Raw genomic sequence first — 16439 nt, forward strand, 5'->3', positions numbered from 1 at the left:
AACCACCTGGCACAGACCAAGCCATGTTTCTGACCAATATATTCTAGCTGGTCTGAATCCCCTCCCCTCCTTAGTTCCTTCTACAGGAACAGCAGCCACTGGATGCTTCCCTGGGTGTGAACACACAGGAACCCCAGAAACTCTGAGGGGAGCATTGATAGTGGAACCTGGGCTTCTTTCCGTGATTAAAGCAGGACTTTAGGTATTTATTTACTTCTTTTGGTAATGTTCTGAGGTTGACAAAGGCATCATTCATGTGGGATAAGCTGCACAATTCTAGGGTGTACCTTAAAAAATGAGTTGGGGTTTAAATGGTGGAAAACCATAATGTTTTCTTTTTGTTCTTTTCTCATTTTCCAAATAATGAATCTTAAATTTCTGTTTCTGCTGCCTCCCCTCTCCACCCCTGAGATGCACTGGCATCTACAAATACTTTTTTCAGCATATTAGGATACAAATATTTGGGGGGAGGAAAGATATGCAACATCTAAGCACCTGGGGAAAAAGCCCAGGAAATATGATTGGATTCATGATAGAAGCAGCCACAGCTTCAGCTGCATCTCCTGCCTGGGAATTTACAGGTACTTTCAGGCCAGAGAGCAGCAAATATCAGCACTGCTATATTCAGGTTCTAGGAACCATTTATCCACACCAGGGCAGGAATGTTGTTTCTTGAAAGAACCACACAGGCTCTTGCATGTGATCAGTGCTGTTTTTAGTACTGCATAAATCACTACAAGACCAGGGCCTGTTATTTAGTCAATGCAAAATAAAAAAAAAAAAAAAATTTAGGAAGCAATGCCTCCTGCAAGTGGCTTTTTGCAGAACAAACACTCTGCAGAGAAGGAGATGGGGAAGTGAGAGAGGTGCCTCTGCCTGGATGTGCCAGGAGTATGCAAGGAGGAAAAAACTCTCTCCCTCCTTTTGCCTTTGTCCTCAGTACACACAATCACCTGCCCCCAAGTCAATGCAAGGCTGTACTTGAAATAATCATCATTTCAGCTGCCTTCTGTACTCTGTCATATTGTGCAGTTTTCACCTGTAAGAAGTCACAGGACTCCTAGCAGGCATGTCCCACTGTTGGGAAGGAGGACTTGGAAAAATCTATCACTGGCTAAAGAGCTGCAGAGGAAAAGCAAACCTCACCCATCACAGTTTTCTTAATCTGCCTGGATTCCTCTGTGAAGGTCTGCAAGTCAAGCTGTTATTCTGCTGCTTCAAGTCTTTCTCCTCCTTGCCAAAATCCATGTTGAACCCGCATTTCTATTACACTTGTGCCTTTTTTGTTGTTGTTTTTGACCTCTACTTTCTATCCTTCCTAATTCCAGACTCTATAAATGAGAAAATACTGAGAGTAACTTGGGGCAAATATTTTCAAAATTAATTCTTCTGGTGTTTTCTGTCAGTCCTGTAACTCCTTAATGTCAGCTGCAGGTTATCAGCCCTGATCAGGGCTGATAAGAAGAATATTCTGATTCTTGGGCTATAAGAAATCCATGCAGAACCCAGTGTATTTCCCTAGCTGATGTGGCTATTTAATAACTGAATAGTAATGCCACAGGTGTCCCCTTTTCCCAAGGCAGGCAGGAACCCTGCATTCCTGCAGCGTTAAGTGGTGTGGTATCAGTTTGCAGTATCATCTCTGAGGTGAGATATGAAACACAGGGTTGATCTCTAATCCTATTCATCAATCACAGGTATATTCTAATAAGTGTTAAGGCTGGCAAGCTGTACTGGATTTACATTGATTAGATCAGTTGCAACTCCAAAACCTATCTGCAGTTTCCCTTGCATGTAGAAATGATCACATCCAGCTCTAAAAATGCTGGAATGATGCAGTTTATGGAGGGACACTGCCATGCTGGAAGTGCTGCATTTCTCTCTAGGTGAGTTTAAGCCCCCACACAGAGCCAGGAGGGACAGGACCATTTTTAAGGTAAGCAGTGAGACAAACCCAGTCAAACCTAGGTCTGAAAATTATGTGTGCGCTACTCAAAGGGTTATTTTACAGCTTTTTAGTGTGGAAGATACATGAATATTGAACATTTCATGAGACAAAGGTAAAGAAGCAGTATTTTGTAATTTTAAATACAGCCTTTTTTGTCTTTCAGCATCTTTCACTTCTTCCTGTGAATGCCTTTGCCTCTAACAAGATACAACAAATGAAATAAACATGAAGAAAAAAGAAAATCACAAACAAATGGGTAAAATTCGTTTTTCCAGATAAAAAAATGTACAGTAATTTGATGACTTAGTCAGCTGCTCCCATTAATTCAACGGGCACATATGAAAAAATCTGATCAGCTGTTTGCATGTAGGAGATATGTGAATCTTGCCTTTACTTGACATTTTCTGATTAGGATTTTAGGTATTATTTCTGATGTTTTCTCAGATTGACATCCATGGTCTACTTTGATAATGAATACCCCAAGAGAGCACAGAGACAAGGCTGGGTCTCAGAAGCTTGGAGCATTTCAATCAAAGATGGTTTGTTAATAATAAAGTAAGAAAAAAAGCCATTTGCTTCTTTTGCAGTGACTGCAGCGCTGACCCTCTCTTGGTCCTGCTAGGCCTGTCTGAGCAACAGCAGAGTTCAGTGGTAATTAAAGCAACAGTGTTGTGAAAAAAGTGTGAATTACTTTTACAAGAAGACTTGGATGTTGCTACCGACTGACAAAGCACAGCAGGAGAACTCTGCTGGATATTAAAGAGCCATGGTAGTCACTACATTGTAAGGTGGCTTTTCAGCACAATGCAAAATTGTGACTTTTCACAAGTTTATACCACAGGAACCATTTGAGTTATCGGCTTAAAATTTAGTATGTTTTATAAGGAACATAGCAGACACCATAAAGGTGTCATGCTTGGTAAAATCTGGGCCTGTTTAAATTATGTAGACCCTAAATTCAATTTTTACCTTTCAATTATGACTTCACTGGGTAATTATTGCAATATTACAGCCTGAAGTGTTGTGCAAAATTACAGAAAGGGCTACGTACTCCGACATCTCTCAGCAAATTAGTGCAGCGTCAAAAGCCTGAATTTCCATTTTGACATTTTTAAAACTCAAAAGCACAGTACCCCATATTTTTGGCATTGCACAGAGAATTATACCAGGTATTATACAGCAGCCCTGTACTATATAAATATCCTTTTAAGACAACATGGTTGTGTGAGGCAACACAAAGGACCAGTTCTGACAAATGCTTCACTATCTCAATGTTTCTTCTATAGTCACTGGGAAAAAATGCATGTACTAGCAGTTTATTTTCCTGTTAGAATGCAGGGAGAACAGGGGACAGGTCCTGAAGTTAGTTTTGTGCATATTCAGGCCCAGTAAAGACAGCAGGTAGAAATACAACCATTGCCACCATTCTGAGAAAATAAAGGTTAGAACTCAGCCTGTTAATCCACAGAATAAAGGGAGGGAATCTCCTCCACAATGGGACAGTGCTGTCCCTCAGGGTGTAACAGGATTGGATTCAACAGTCAGGACAAAGGGGCTCCAAATTTACTTCCAGTACAGTATGAGGAATTTACATAACCAGCAATACAAAATTCTCATGGTAAAATTTACTTAAGAGCTTGAAATAGCATAGAAGGATTTTTCTAAATATTCATTGAGTACCTATTTTGAACACTCTTGGCCTTACCCTGAGCAGTCCAGCTAATTTGCAATTTACACAAAAATCACAGAGAGGGGATATTTTCTTGCCTGAACTTTCCAAGTGAGGCTTGGAACTTTTTGTCCCACTATACAAAAGTCCAATGGAGTTATGATAATCCACAGTCCCATACAGAAACACAGTATAGAAGCCTCATTGCCCCACAGAAAAATTCTTCCTTCCCAAATCTGTGGAAGATGGTTGGTGTGTGCTCTTCACTGTTCTAAGGAATAAAGCAGAGCATGAGTGGTGTACAGGGAAAATGCTGCACACAGATTCAGCTCTGCAGTCCTGGGAATACCCCAAAAGAAACCAAGAAAATGCAGGAAACAGAGTTGGAAGAAGAGGGACACAAAAAACAAACATTCTCAAGGAATTTGAGGCTCCTCCTCACATACGTTAAAATGACACCTAGACAATGAAAAGCAAAAATATTTCTTAATGCTATTCTACCTGATTTTTCTGGATTTTTATGCAACATGCATCCTTTGTTCAACCCTGTCCATGTCTCTCAAATCTTAGGTGGCTCTTAAGGCCTGATGCAAGTGCTCTGGGCTAGGAAAAATAGGAAAGGCTTGGCAGAATTCAGACATAGAGTTGAAGACAAACCTCCATCTAAAAACTCAAATGCTCTACACAGAAAAATAATCAGATCACCAGTATCAGCACTGTAAACACAAAAATACCAAAACAAATGTTCATGAAACTAATGCCTTTAACTACCACTGACTTCTAGGGTGCTCTGTTCTTACCCCTAAATAATTCTGTCCTCAAAATGAAGACTTAGAGCAACATTTTTTGATTAATTCACAGTTAACAAACCCTTGATGTCTGTAAAATTAATACTGAATATGAAAAGCCCCTCACTCCCACTAGCATATCATCTTTTCTTTTACTTTTCATTCCAGGCAAGCTTGATTTTTGCAATGACCCAGCAAAAGATTTCATTATGTACTTAATAGTAAGTATATAGTTGCTCATTTGCTTAAGTGCTTTCCTGGGTGAAGGTCAGAGTGCATTGAGCCTTAAAGGATGAAACCTTTTTCCCCCCCAATTAAACTTGTAGGAAAAATGGATTAAGTTGGAGCACAGCTTAGTGCTCAGTTTAGGACACCAAGTCAGTCAAACCTCTTTCTTTACTGTAGCACTGTGAAAGCCACAGAACCTGCACTTGAAAATGACATCAAAAGACACAAGTGCTGTCCTTCTACCCTGATGGGTGGGCAGTCTCCAAATTATACTGGGAGCTATCTTTCCCTGCTCATGTTTTTGAGAAGGATGGATTGTGTAACTAAGGAAGGCGTTGGTGTGGTGGTTTATTCCTAGCCAAAATCACATGGATGAGTTAGGGCACCAAGGGCTTAAAATCCTTGTTCTGTCAAAGAAATCTGGGTGTTTACTGATTTTGAGGGACATTGCTTGTGCTCAAAACCTGCCAGAAGCAGGCCATGGAGGAAAGGCTCCCTGGATACAGGAATGGCCTGTGGAGGAAAGGTTCCTTATAAGACACTCTGTGTGTGAGCAAGAGCTGCCCACCAAATCCACTCCATCAGCCACCTGAAAGCCCAGGACACTGCAGAACCCAACCAGGGAGCAAAGGCAGCGACAAACACTTGGCTGCTTTTGATCACATTTTAGATCCTTCCCTCACAAAGTGAGGAAAAATGCAACATAGACAAACACATGTGACCTGCCAGTCCTCAGCTCTCTTTGTCAAAGGGAAACAATGCCAACACAATTAAGTGACAGCCCCGTGCTAAATACGCTGGAATAAAGCAGGCTGTTGCAGCCTCATTCCAGTCACATTCTCCAGCAGTGGGTTTATCACTCTGCAGAACCGCTCGGCTGAGCCGTTATTCTTTGCCTGCTTTTTGATCAATTTTACGGTTAACCTGAGCTTCTCTGATCAATCAGATCTTTAGATATTCATAAGCCCAACCTCAGGAGGAGTCAGAAACCTTAATTTAATTATTATCCAACAGGCCCATATGAGAGCAGGCATATAAAAGCCAGCATTCATAGTAGTCAACAGTTTTCTTCAGAGAACAGTATTGATACTGCATGACCTCTACAGAATGGAGAAGCAGCAGAAATATCTCTGGCTGCTGTTTATGTGTAGACACACATGGCTCCTGAGATGTTACCAGGCAGTTCATATACCTCTTAAAGAACTTTCTCTGCACTTAACAATTCTGATTTCTCCTCAAGTAGGGAACAAACATTCTTTTTTAAATCTTTTTTTTTTTCCTGTTTCAAAAAGAGTTTATGATAGTGTCCCCTCGTTTCTGAGCACCATAACACTCTGATGCTAAAAACATCAAGTCCCTGTACACAAAGAGCTCTGGCAGAGGTTAATCGTGGACTCAAACAATGGCACACTTAGACTCAAAGCACAGCATTGAAACCTGTTTCTATGCAAGCACAAGATGACCCATACAAAAGCAAATTTTATTCCTAAGAAGCATGTGGAAACAGGCACTCCTAACATTGAAATCAACTCGAAAAGTCAGGCAGAAAAGACTTTCCAAGATAAAATTACCTTACCTTGTAATTCCTTCCAAGGGCAGAGGTGTATAGAACCAATCCCAACAAGTTCTGAATATCTCTCAAGCACTACTGTCTCATGTTACTTTTAAGTTCAGTGTTGCCCTTCCCAATCCATCAGCATCAGCCCCAGAAGAGGGAGAAGGAGGGGAGGCAGGAAAGATGAAACAACAGAGAATGAGAAAGTCAAACCAACGTCTTTTGGGTACAGTGCTCATGGACTGAGCACAGAAGGCTGTGAGAGCCCGCAGCTGTTCCAGGCCTTATCACAGGCAGCTCTGAATGGCACAGGGACAAACAGCCATGGACCGTATGAAACCTTTTCCCTTCTTCCTCAGAACAGTGAATACCCCAAAAGACTGAAGTATGATCATGGGACTGAGAAAGCAATTTGTTAAAATGACACAGCAGGTTAGGAATGCACGACCACTGAGGTCTTTCCCCCACCCAACAAGGTGTACAAAGTATGTTCCTAACACACAATTTTTAAATAGACATGCTGAGAACACAGGGGCTCTGGGTGGCATTCCATCACTGCTGCTGCACCTTTTAATTAGTGTGTAATGAACACACTTATCACCCACACCACATCTTTTATCATGTTAAACTGTTGAGACATTCTGCTCTAACCATCAAATACACCAAACAGCTGCAGCAAACTGATCCCTCAGCAAAGTCAGAGAAGTAAAACCTGTGGCTGCTTTACTTGCAATATTCTCCTCTAGTGCTAATACTTCTCAGCTTGGGGGACTAACACAAAAAACCCCCAAAGATGAACACCTAAAAACACAAAAATAAATAAGCAGATGTCTCTTTCAGCATCAGATAACTCTGTTTTTTTTTTTCTAAAATGAGCTTTATCTCAACACTAACTTCATGGAAACCTCTATTTCCCCAAGAAGAGATCATACCTTTCTGTTACATTACAGACAAAATAGTTCAATTCTCACCATATTCAATTCAAAATATTACACTATAAAAAGTACAGTTTATTTTAAAAAGTACCTATGGATTTTTATAAAATAAAGCTACAAGCATTTAAGTAAATTATAGTCTTCTGATGCTCACAAATTGCAAGATGTGCAAGCAGATACAGGTGAGTTTAAAAGAGCACACGTAACTTATTTTTATCATGTCATGTGTCACCCTAACAGGATGATTTTAACAATTACACCCTGATGTAAATTAACACCTATAATAGTTGTCTTTCCAACCTGGTTTTGAAGTGGGATTAAGGGAGAACAGGCCTTGTGTGTGCAGAACCTCATCTTTCTGCCAGCAAATAAGAGAGTCTGTTCACTGACAAGGGGACACAGAGGCACAAAATGGGAGTTTCTGCCAGATGCAGAGAGCCTGGGTCTGCAAGAGAGCAGCAGAATCCCAGTGATTCACAATCACAGGAACTCTGTCATTTCCTGCAAAGACACTGCTGTTGGTCTCACCACTTGGTCGCTCTTGGCCCAAAGGCTTTGGTCATTTGGGGAGATAAAGAATGAGGCACAAAGCGGTGGCAAAATGTGGGGTCACCAAGTGAATAAAATTTCAATGAAGTTAAGTGAGGTTAAACTAAGGGAAGTAAATGTATGGCATTGACTACACTGCTGTCCTGCTTTGTGTGCGTGAGGTGTTGCAGCCCTAAAGCAACAGTGGTTGTGACAGAATACCCCAGGGCATTAGTGCAGAGCTGTGCAGAGGAAACACAACCTCTGCATCCTGGCATAGCTCAGAACAGGAGAACTGTGCAACATCAGAGGGTGAAACCTCTGAGTGTGGATAAGCACATGAGCTACACCCATGCAGACTGAGAACAGAGAAGATGATACACACACACAAATTAATATTAATATTATCTATTAGGACAGCCATCAAATTATAATGCAGAATGAAGACTACTCCTCTACCACTTCAGACAGACAGTTCATTTACTCAGAGAGGTTCTCAGCACGGAAAGAAGAGCAGACAACAGCAGCTCCCCTCCTGAGGGACAGGAGCAAGGGTGATTTCATGGCAGAGCAGAGGCTTTACCCCCAGCTCCTGAAATCCTCTGTCTGGACCAAGGGAGCTGCTCAGCCTCCAGGGCAGGGCACATTACTGAGCAAGCACCACAAGTGTTCAGGGAGAGCTGTGCTTTTAAAGTGGTTCTTTTGTCCTGTCTGCAAGATGAATGCAGCTTGCAGAAACTAAGTTTCTTTAGCCTGGGTTGTACAGGTATGGAGGCTGGCAATATCTGCAGCCAGGCTGTGCAAGGTACAGCTCTTCAAAGTACCTCATATACTGGTGTAAGTGGTAAGTAAAAGCAGAAGAAAATGATGACATTCTTCAAGAAACAGCTTTAGGTCCTTGAAAATGATTATTTCGGTTTGCCTGCAACTGTAAAAATGAGTTTCAGATAATAGCTTTTCTTTTATATAGTAAATGATAAATGAGCATTTAAACATTGACTCATCCACCAACGAAGATATAAAGAACATAAAAAGTCACAGTGCTAACAGGGAGTTTGAGAACTAAAGTCACCTGATTTTTCAACCTGGTGATTACACCATAAGGATGTTCATTTGTCTTTACTTCCAATCCAGTGTTCCAAAAAGTATATATATTTCCACCAAAGACAATCAACCCTTTTAGCTTTGGCCATTTATATTTCTGAGCTAACCCCCACAAGAGCCTTCTGTTCCAAGTTCATGGGTCTTTTATGACCACAGAGACAATCACTGCAATATTCTGACCTCAGGATATCTAGAGAGAGCAAAAATACTAAAAAAAACCTCCAGCAGTGTTCCCCCTCACTCAGTACAGTACTAAACATCCTGAGAAAAAAATCCAGTGAAAGTCTTACCCACTTTGATTACCAATAGCAGTTCACACAATCAACTCTGCTTTTGGTCTTCCTGTGACAGGACTGAGAAGGAAAATCATTACATCGGACCCAATATTTTTGAAAAGGAGGAGGGGAATCCAAGCCAAAATATCAAGAGTATGAGAAGGGAGTTTTATGTTTACGAATATGGAAGTCCTCATTTTCCTAGAAAATACCTCTCCAAAGATTTATAAAGCATACTAAGGTGACAGAAGTCCAAGCACAGAGAGTTCACATAATAACAACTGCAATCTAACACATCGACTGAATTTTAACATTTCAAGAGACAATCTGTGATCACAGAGTCACAGGTATAATTCCTTGTCAAGGTTTTATTTCCATTGTCTTCTGCATCATGAAAGGAAACCACAAGTAGTAACAATTTATTGTGCTCCATGCACACATGCCTTACATAAGATTTTTGGAGGCTTAGGGCTGGATTGGTTTGTTTGGAATCAAAAAGGAAAATCACTCAGTGCAACAGTACAGCCTGCATTCTACATCTTCTGTTCCCCACCTTTCCCACTAACCTACCATAGATATGCTTGCCCAAAGTATATGCAGCTCTTGGAAAACAAGTCAAGATCTCTGCTAATTTTAGCAAATACATATTTTCAAGTAAAAGCACACTTTTCACATTTTGTTTGTCAACTCTTTGTGTCCATTTTCTCCAGTGGATTCCCTCTACTCAGATGCTTGGCAGATAGACAATATTGCTATAAGTTTTGGAAGTGCCGTACACATAGCAAACACTATCCTAACAAAAATAAACAAACTGTACTATGCAGACATTAAAAAATAGTTTCTAAAAAATGCTTATGGATCTCTTCACTGGAATCTTTCAGCAAGGAAGTAACAAAGTTAGTTGTTTCAGGGGAGTGATTTTTCCCCTCTCTATTGACTGATGGAAGAAGAATGTTGAGCTCATGAATTTGGTAAGACTTGCTTTCTGGCATTCAAAACCTTGGGAAAATAGTTGGCTGCAGCTCTGTGTGAAAGCCATCATGTCTTATAAATGGCTTCCTGCGATCTGAATGTTGAAATAAAAACCAACCAAAGTTGCTGGAGAGCATGAAAATTAACTGAGGTTTCCAATCTGGCATTGCAACAGTCAGACAGAGATTCCTTAATGGGAGTAAAACTATAAATGAGCGTTAGAGTAAGGATGAGAGGGGGAAAACCCACAGTTCAAAGTGGAATGTGCCCTTTAACAGTCACACAGACTTTGTCCCTGCAGCTGAACACGTGAGGTGTGCTTGACAGGAATGCCAAGTTCCAGCTCAGCTTGTCAAACACCTTCTGTTGCAGGACCCAACACTAAAGGTGCTTATAACTGTAATTTGGGCAAAATGTCCTCAGAACTATGTCTGGTACAGTTTAAGCAAAACCAGTAGGCTTGTTTCCCAGGTGATGTTTAAGAGAAAACACTGATGTTACAAATAAAATAAAAGAACCTCCCCAAACCCCATCTGCCTTTCACTCCCCAGAAGAGCTACAGCAAAGGGAGAGCTGGGATTGAGCACAAGCAAACGCCTATGGAATTCCTGTCAGCTGCATCCCTGCCTCACCAACCTTAATGGTGGCTTTTCTTGCCTTCAGAGCACTTAACTTTGCACCCAGAGCCTTCCTCCAGCACAGGGTTTAAGTGTAATATCCCATTTGCATGTGAGAATGAGCAGCCACCATCCCACCAGGTTTCCAGCCCCAGCCACTCCCACTTTAAAAGATACACCCTAAGGAATGACATACATAATTCAGGTTTTGGATCACAGTAACCCCTCTGAAATCTCCTGACTTGGTTGTCAAAGATATTGACCTTTTTCAGTTTAAAGGTGCTTTCTCATAGGAATCCTCTCAAAACTTAAAGTTTTTTAACATCCATTCAAGAAAAATAATATCAAAGTATATTGGACTCCACTTGTGGACTTTAGAATATATTAATTTGTCCTTAGTAATGTTGGGGCTGCCCAAGCTCTCCAATCACTATGTCCAAAAAATAAGTATGCACCATATCATCTCCACAGAAACTCAATAAAATACATACAATTAATAAACAATTCAATAAGTAATAGTTTTCAAGAAGTCCCTGACACATAACCCTGCATTCCAAGCCCTTTAAGTGAGACAGCTTCCACATGCAGCCTCCTTTCACAGCCTCCACACACAATCTGAGCCACCAGACCATTTCACTGAGGCTCAGTGTTGGATGTAATTACACCTGAAACCTCCATTTCCAAAATGCTGAGCTTTGGAAACTTCTGCTGACTTTGAAAATAAGGCCTAACTGTACAAATAAATGCACCCAAGTCTGGTTGCTCCCTTTCCTCAGCACAGCAGCTACATGGGTGTATTATACATCTTACCCCAGGCATTACTGAGGAACCACTATTCATAACAATAAATCACTATCAAGAATTATAAATAAATAAATTTCAGTAAGACTATGCATAAGACACATGAACTGTACAAAATTTAGCCTTTTTTTTTGTTAGGGGAAGCATGGGGAGAGGAAGTGCCTCCACAGAAAGGAGGTTGCAGGCACAACTATGCCTGAATGACCTAAGCCTTCCTTCTCTACACATACAATGCAACTTCCAATTCATCCCATAAATTCCATTTCACACAACTAAAATACCTGCATTTTTAAAATCACCTCTTTATCTCAACAAAAGGCTTTCTACCAGTCACAAGTTCAGAGAGACTTTGACAGATCTTGCTTCATTTGCTTAAAAAAAACCCAGCAAGAAAAAGCCCAACAGATAAACAGAGTATTATCACACAATCTAACACAAGTTGTTTAGATCTGCTCTTTGGTGTCTCTGCTGAAGCACCAGAAGGTTTCCTGGCACTCCCTTGAGTTCAGCAAATATCTACACGTGTATCTTGTTTAATAACATTGTGGTCTGGCTGTACCAAAACTGCTCCTCAGCAAACCCTTCCTTCTCATGTCACTTTTCCAATAAATATTTGTAACATTTATTTTGGATATTCTCGAGTTCACTATGCAAAAATAGGATTCCTTGTCCTTGATTTATCACAGATCCTTTCTTAGCACATAACTTCAAAAGAACTGCAGGATGAAGCCAGGATACTCTGTGAGAGCTTTCAGCTGAAGCTCTCAAACACAAACTACCTTTTTTAAGCTTTTTTCCTGAATAAATTTGATATAGCCAAGCCACTTATAAACTGCTGGGTCATGTCCATCTCTGGAAGAAGAGTGTTGCTATAAAAAGGAAGTATAATTTGGTCACAGAACATCAATACTAAAAGCCACTGCTTGGGTGAAAGGCTGGAGGTGCAAAGTCAATGGCACAAGTTTGATTGGCTTCTGAGGGAAAGCCACCCCTGGTTCCCTCAGGTACCACTGAGCTCTGGGCACTCCGAGAGGTGAGGAAATGGCAAACACTTTGTCTTTCTCTCCACAACACTGAGGGGCAAAACAGACTATTCCTCTAAAAGCCTGATAAACAAAACTGCTTTTTTAAAAACACATTCTGTATTGACATAGTAGCTACAGGTACAAAGCTGAGTTCCCACTGAAAATAAAAAAATTGTCAGGTCAGGGTTTAATGGTTTTTCATTTCCTTAAAACAATTTAAGCCAACCATAATGTCTAAAACCTTCAGCAGTCCCCCCTAGCCATGCTTAATTCCCATACAGTGGCCAATAGTGCCATTCAAGTCCAAATTTTTAGGGATGACTCTTAAAACTGGATCTTTGCTTCAAAGGCATCTTTATACAAAACAGTCCCCAAAAATTTCACAGGCTGAATTCAACTTGAAAGGCCATGATCTGCAAACATGCTCTGTACTTTCAGGGGAAACTTGCAGGACATTAACCATCCATTACCTGCAGCACCAGACACTGCCGTGAGGTCTAGCAGCATTCAGCTTCTTCCTCTGCTGGAGTTTTCCCTTCCAAACTCATAAGGAGAATGCAATCTGGAGCGACTGCAATAGGAGCAGTTTCTAAGATATTTAAAGGTTTAAACATCTCCTGTACCGTGCTTTAGGACATCTGACTGCCATCTCAAACTAAAAACAAAAACCAGGTCGTGCAGTCTTACATTTTTGTTAGAGAGCATTTCTCCTTGAATGAGGCAACATGCCAAGTTTAATCACTGAACTCAAGGAGTGTAAAGCTCAATTACTTCTTTAAGTCACCAAATTTAGGTGTTTCCACGTGGTAACTGTGTTTGGATTGCAGTATTGTAGTGACTAAAGTGTACTTTAACAACTTTTTGTAAACTCCTGCAACATCATAAATGTTGTTACAATGACATCCCTGCATGGGTGTGGACAGGATGGCTCTCAAGAATGAAGTAACTTACACAAAAAGTACCGATAAAATAATGGAAAAAGTTACTGTGAAAGCCTCTGTTCATCTCCAAGAAGGTAAGGGAACAGAAAGCAAAGATACAAGGAAGACATTTGCAGAAGGTGCAGAAAGAGAAAAGATAAAACAATAAGGGTTTAAAAATTCACTTGAACTGCTTTTGGATTACCAAAACAACCGTGAAAAATGCACAAAACATTTAGCACTTTCCTTACACTTCCATGCAAATTCCTTCTGTCCCAGACCTGTCTCTCTGCACGTGTTCATTCTTCCATCTGCTCTTTCCTATTCTCTGTCCATCCCCAATCCTGCTGTTCTTCTCACACAGACTTCACCTAAAGTAGGTCTAAGTAACACCCAACCAGACAGAAAGTCTGAATATGCAGGAATTTATAATATTTTACCTTTGTTTTTTGCTTTGTTTCAATTGTTTTATTCCCATTCCACAAAAATTTACGTTTCCATTCATGTAACTCTGACAACTCAGGTTCTCTTCTGATTTTAAATTGAGAGATCATATATTTTAGTAGTTTATTCTCCTATGTGATTGCTGCCCATTCCTGAAACTGCAGCTATTTGCACCTGCACATTTTTCTTCCCTACAGTTGCTTAACTTCAATGACAATTTTAGATTAAAATGAATTTACATGACTAAATAAATTGGAATATTAAAAATAGAACTATAGAGTGATAAAAGCATTGTAGATATTTTAGATATAACACAAAGTTTTTAATTAAAACACAGAATCTTCAATTTGCTCCTAAATAAAACAGTAACCTTCACTTGATTGATTCTAGGAATGTTGCTTATATATCTTGTTATAGCAGCATGAATCACATATTAATTAACAATTTGAGTAATTAAAATGTTTTAATGTTTTTATTCTTTAAAGATATTAGAGATGGAGCCAAATATCTATCACACATGAGCAAGATTTATGGTGTCCAGTAATGAAGGAAATTTAAAACAGGAAATTTAGTCTGGCTGGCTACTATGTTCTAGGTGTAAGTGTTTTAACTCGCTTGTTCTATAATGGTATATACAAACTGAGTTGATCTAAGATAAATCTGCTGTTCATGAGGATATTTCTGATGAAATCCTTACAACTAAAGGTAAATGAAGCTCTTGCATGTTTACAGGGAATCGACCAATGTTTACAGCTTCTGTCAAGTACCAAAAGCAATTATCCATGTGCAAAACTTACCTGTCCAGCTCTGCTTCCCTGCTCAGAGCAATTAAGAGAATTAGAATACCTCAGCAATCCACACATGAGTTTTCCTCAGGCACAAGGTGGTCAAATCCCCCTTATTCATGCCAACAACACACAGTGCAGCCACTAAAACCAAACAAGTTTATAATTTATACAGAAAGAGCGCCTCAGTGTGTGCCTTGCCCGGGACACTGCTCCCAGCGCGGGGTCAGCCCTCAGGCCAAGCCGGCTCCCCTCAGGAGCCGCCGCCATCTTCCACAGCCTTCCCGCCTTCCTCACCGGGGTTCTCATCTTCCCCTGGGGACCCTGGCTCCTTCAACACTCCTCTCCCAAACCCTTTTTCCTCACCTCTAGAGTTCAACCATCTGCCAGGACGGAATTCCACATTTCCCCACACGTTGACTTCCAGGAATCCCCGGTTCCAATCTGCGCCAACAACTCAATGCCTTGCGCTGCCTCGTCACCTTGACCTTCACCGCTAACCTAACCTGTGTTTCCCTCTACCTTTCCTTAATTTTTTTTTTTTTTAATTAGTTTTGTGTCATCTTTATTTTTCTGCTCCTCCTAGAAGCTGTCTCGTACCAGCTGCCCGTGGTGCCCGGCTGGCAGCAGCGCTGTGAGGGGCTGCTCCTGCCACGGGGCTCCCTCGCCTCAGGGGAAGGGGCGGCAGAACACACAAAATGGCGCCCGGCAGGGAAGCGTGAGGGGAAACATGGCGGGAACGGCCCTGCTGGACCAGAGCACACAAAATGGGCTTATGTACCTCCAGATTTCTTCAAAATACCCTCCCGAACACCTCGACAACTTCCACACGATGCTGCCAGTGCTAAACTTCTGGTGAAAAATGCATATGTACGTAAATTTATGTCATGCAAACAAGTATAAAAAAAATACGGATGCTGCGTATTTCAGTACACAGGTTCTTGCAAGTGCTGGCCACAACAACGGGGATTTCCTTGAGTATCCACACACATTCTGGCTTAAATTAATTAAGTGGAAACTTTGCTCTTATTCTTCTTTCTCTACCAAATCACACAAAAACCCAGCAACCCTTTCTTGCTCATCAGGAACTTTAGTATTAGATCAGGATCTTTAACACGAGCACACTTCAGACATTCCCTAGCAGTGTCAAACCACAGTGCATAATATAATATCGGTATTTAAACCACCATCCCAATCTGGGTTGAAAACAAGGTATTTCTCTGTCTGTAACACCTTTCATTCCTCCTCAACGGGAAGAGAATGGCTCAACTGCAGATCACAGATCTTAAACAACCGGAGTCAAGTTGCAAAAGCCGGTGTTAGCAGGTCAACAGTTTGAACTCCTTTCTCTACACATCTCCACTTGCCATCAGGTCAACACAAATATTTAAGGGCTGAGCGCAGCTGTGAACAAAGCGAGGCGAGCGCTGCCGAAGGGGCACGGATCCTTTCCCCTCACGCCACAGCAAAGTCCCCAAATGCTGGGGCTGCTGTCCCCCTTCCCTCTGACAAAATCCACCTGGCGTTGATCCAGCCTGCAGCTCTGACAGCTCCTGTGTGCCATTTCAAACTCTTTCAAAATTCCTCTACGAGGCTGACTGCACCTCTCCATATTTTTCCTACTATTTCTCAGCAGTAATTTAAGTTTTATTCCTACCAAATCTTTTTTCCTACAGCCTGATGCTTACAGAACACTGTTGTGGAAATAGAGACCACAGACTAGTTAGATCCTGGAGGACCAGCTGACACAGAGACCTGTGACTTTGTCCTTGGAGCACTGCTTGAGGGAAAGCCTTATCCATACGACATTCCCCGCCTGGCTCCAGCTGCTTGCCCTACCTCAGC

The 16439-nt window shown here is 41.1% G+C and overlaps 1 long non-coding RNA gene across 2 annotated transcripts in view; it reads right to left on the reverse strand.

Annotated features, from left to right (window-relative positions):
• Positions 1 to 16439, reverse strand: part of LOC306816590 — a 150471-nt gene that overhangs the window by 110260 nt on the left and 23772 nt on the right. Inside the window, exon 1 of one of the 2 annotated variants that reach the window (XR_013777718.1) lies at positions 14961 to 15091. The exons of the other annotated variant lie outside the window; for it this stretch is intronic. This is a non-coding gene — a long non-coding RNA (uncharacterized lncRNA). Of the gene's footprint in view, positions 1 to 14960; positions 15092 to 16439 lie in introns of those variants that run through there. 2 annotated transcript variants of the gene reach the window in all.

The sequence above is a fragment of the Erithacus rubecula genome (assembly GCF_903797595.1).
Source record: "Erithacus rubecula genome assembly, chromosome: 2".
In the NCBI taxonomy this organism is placed as follows: domain Eukaryota; kingdom Metazoa; phylum Chordata; class Aves; order Passeriformes; family Muscicapidae; genus Erithacus; species Erithacus rubecula.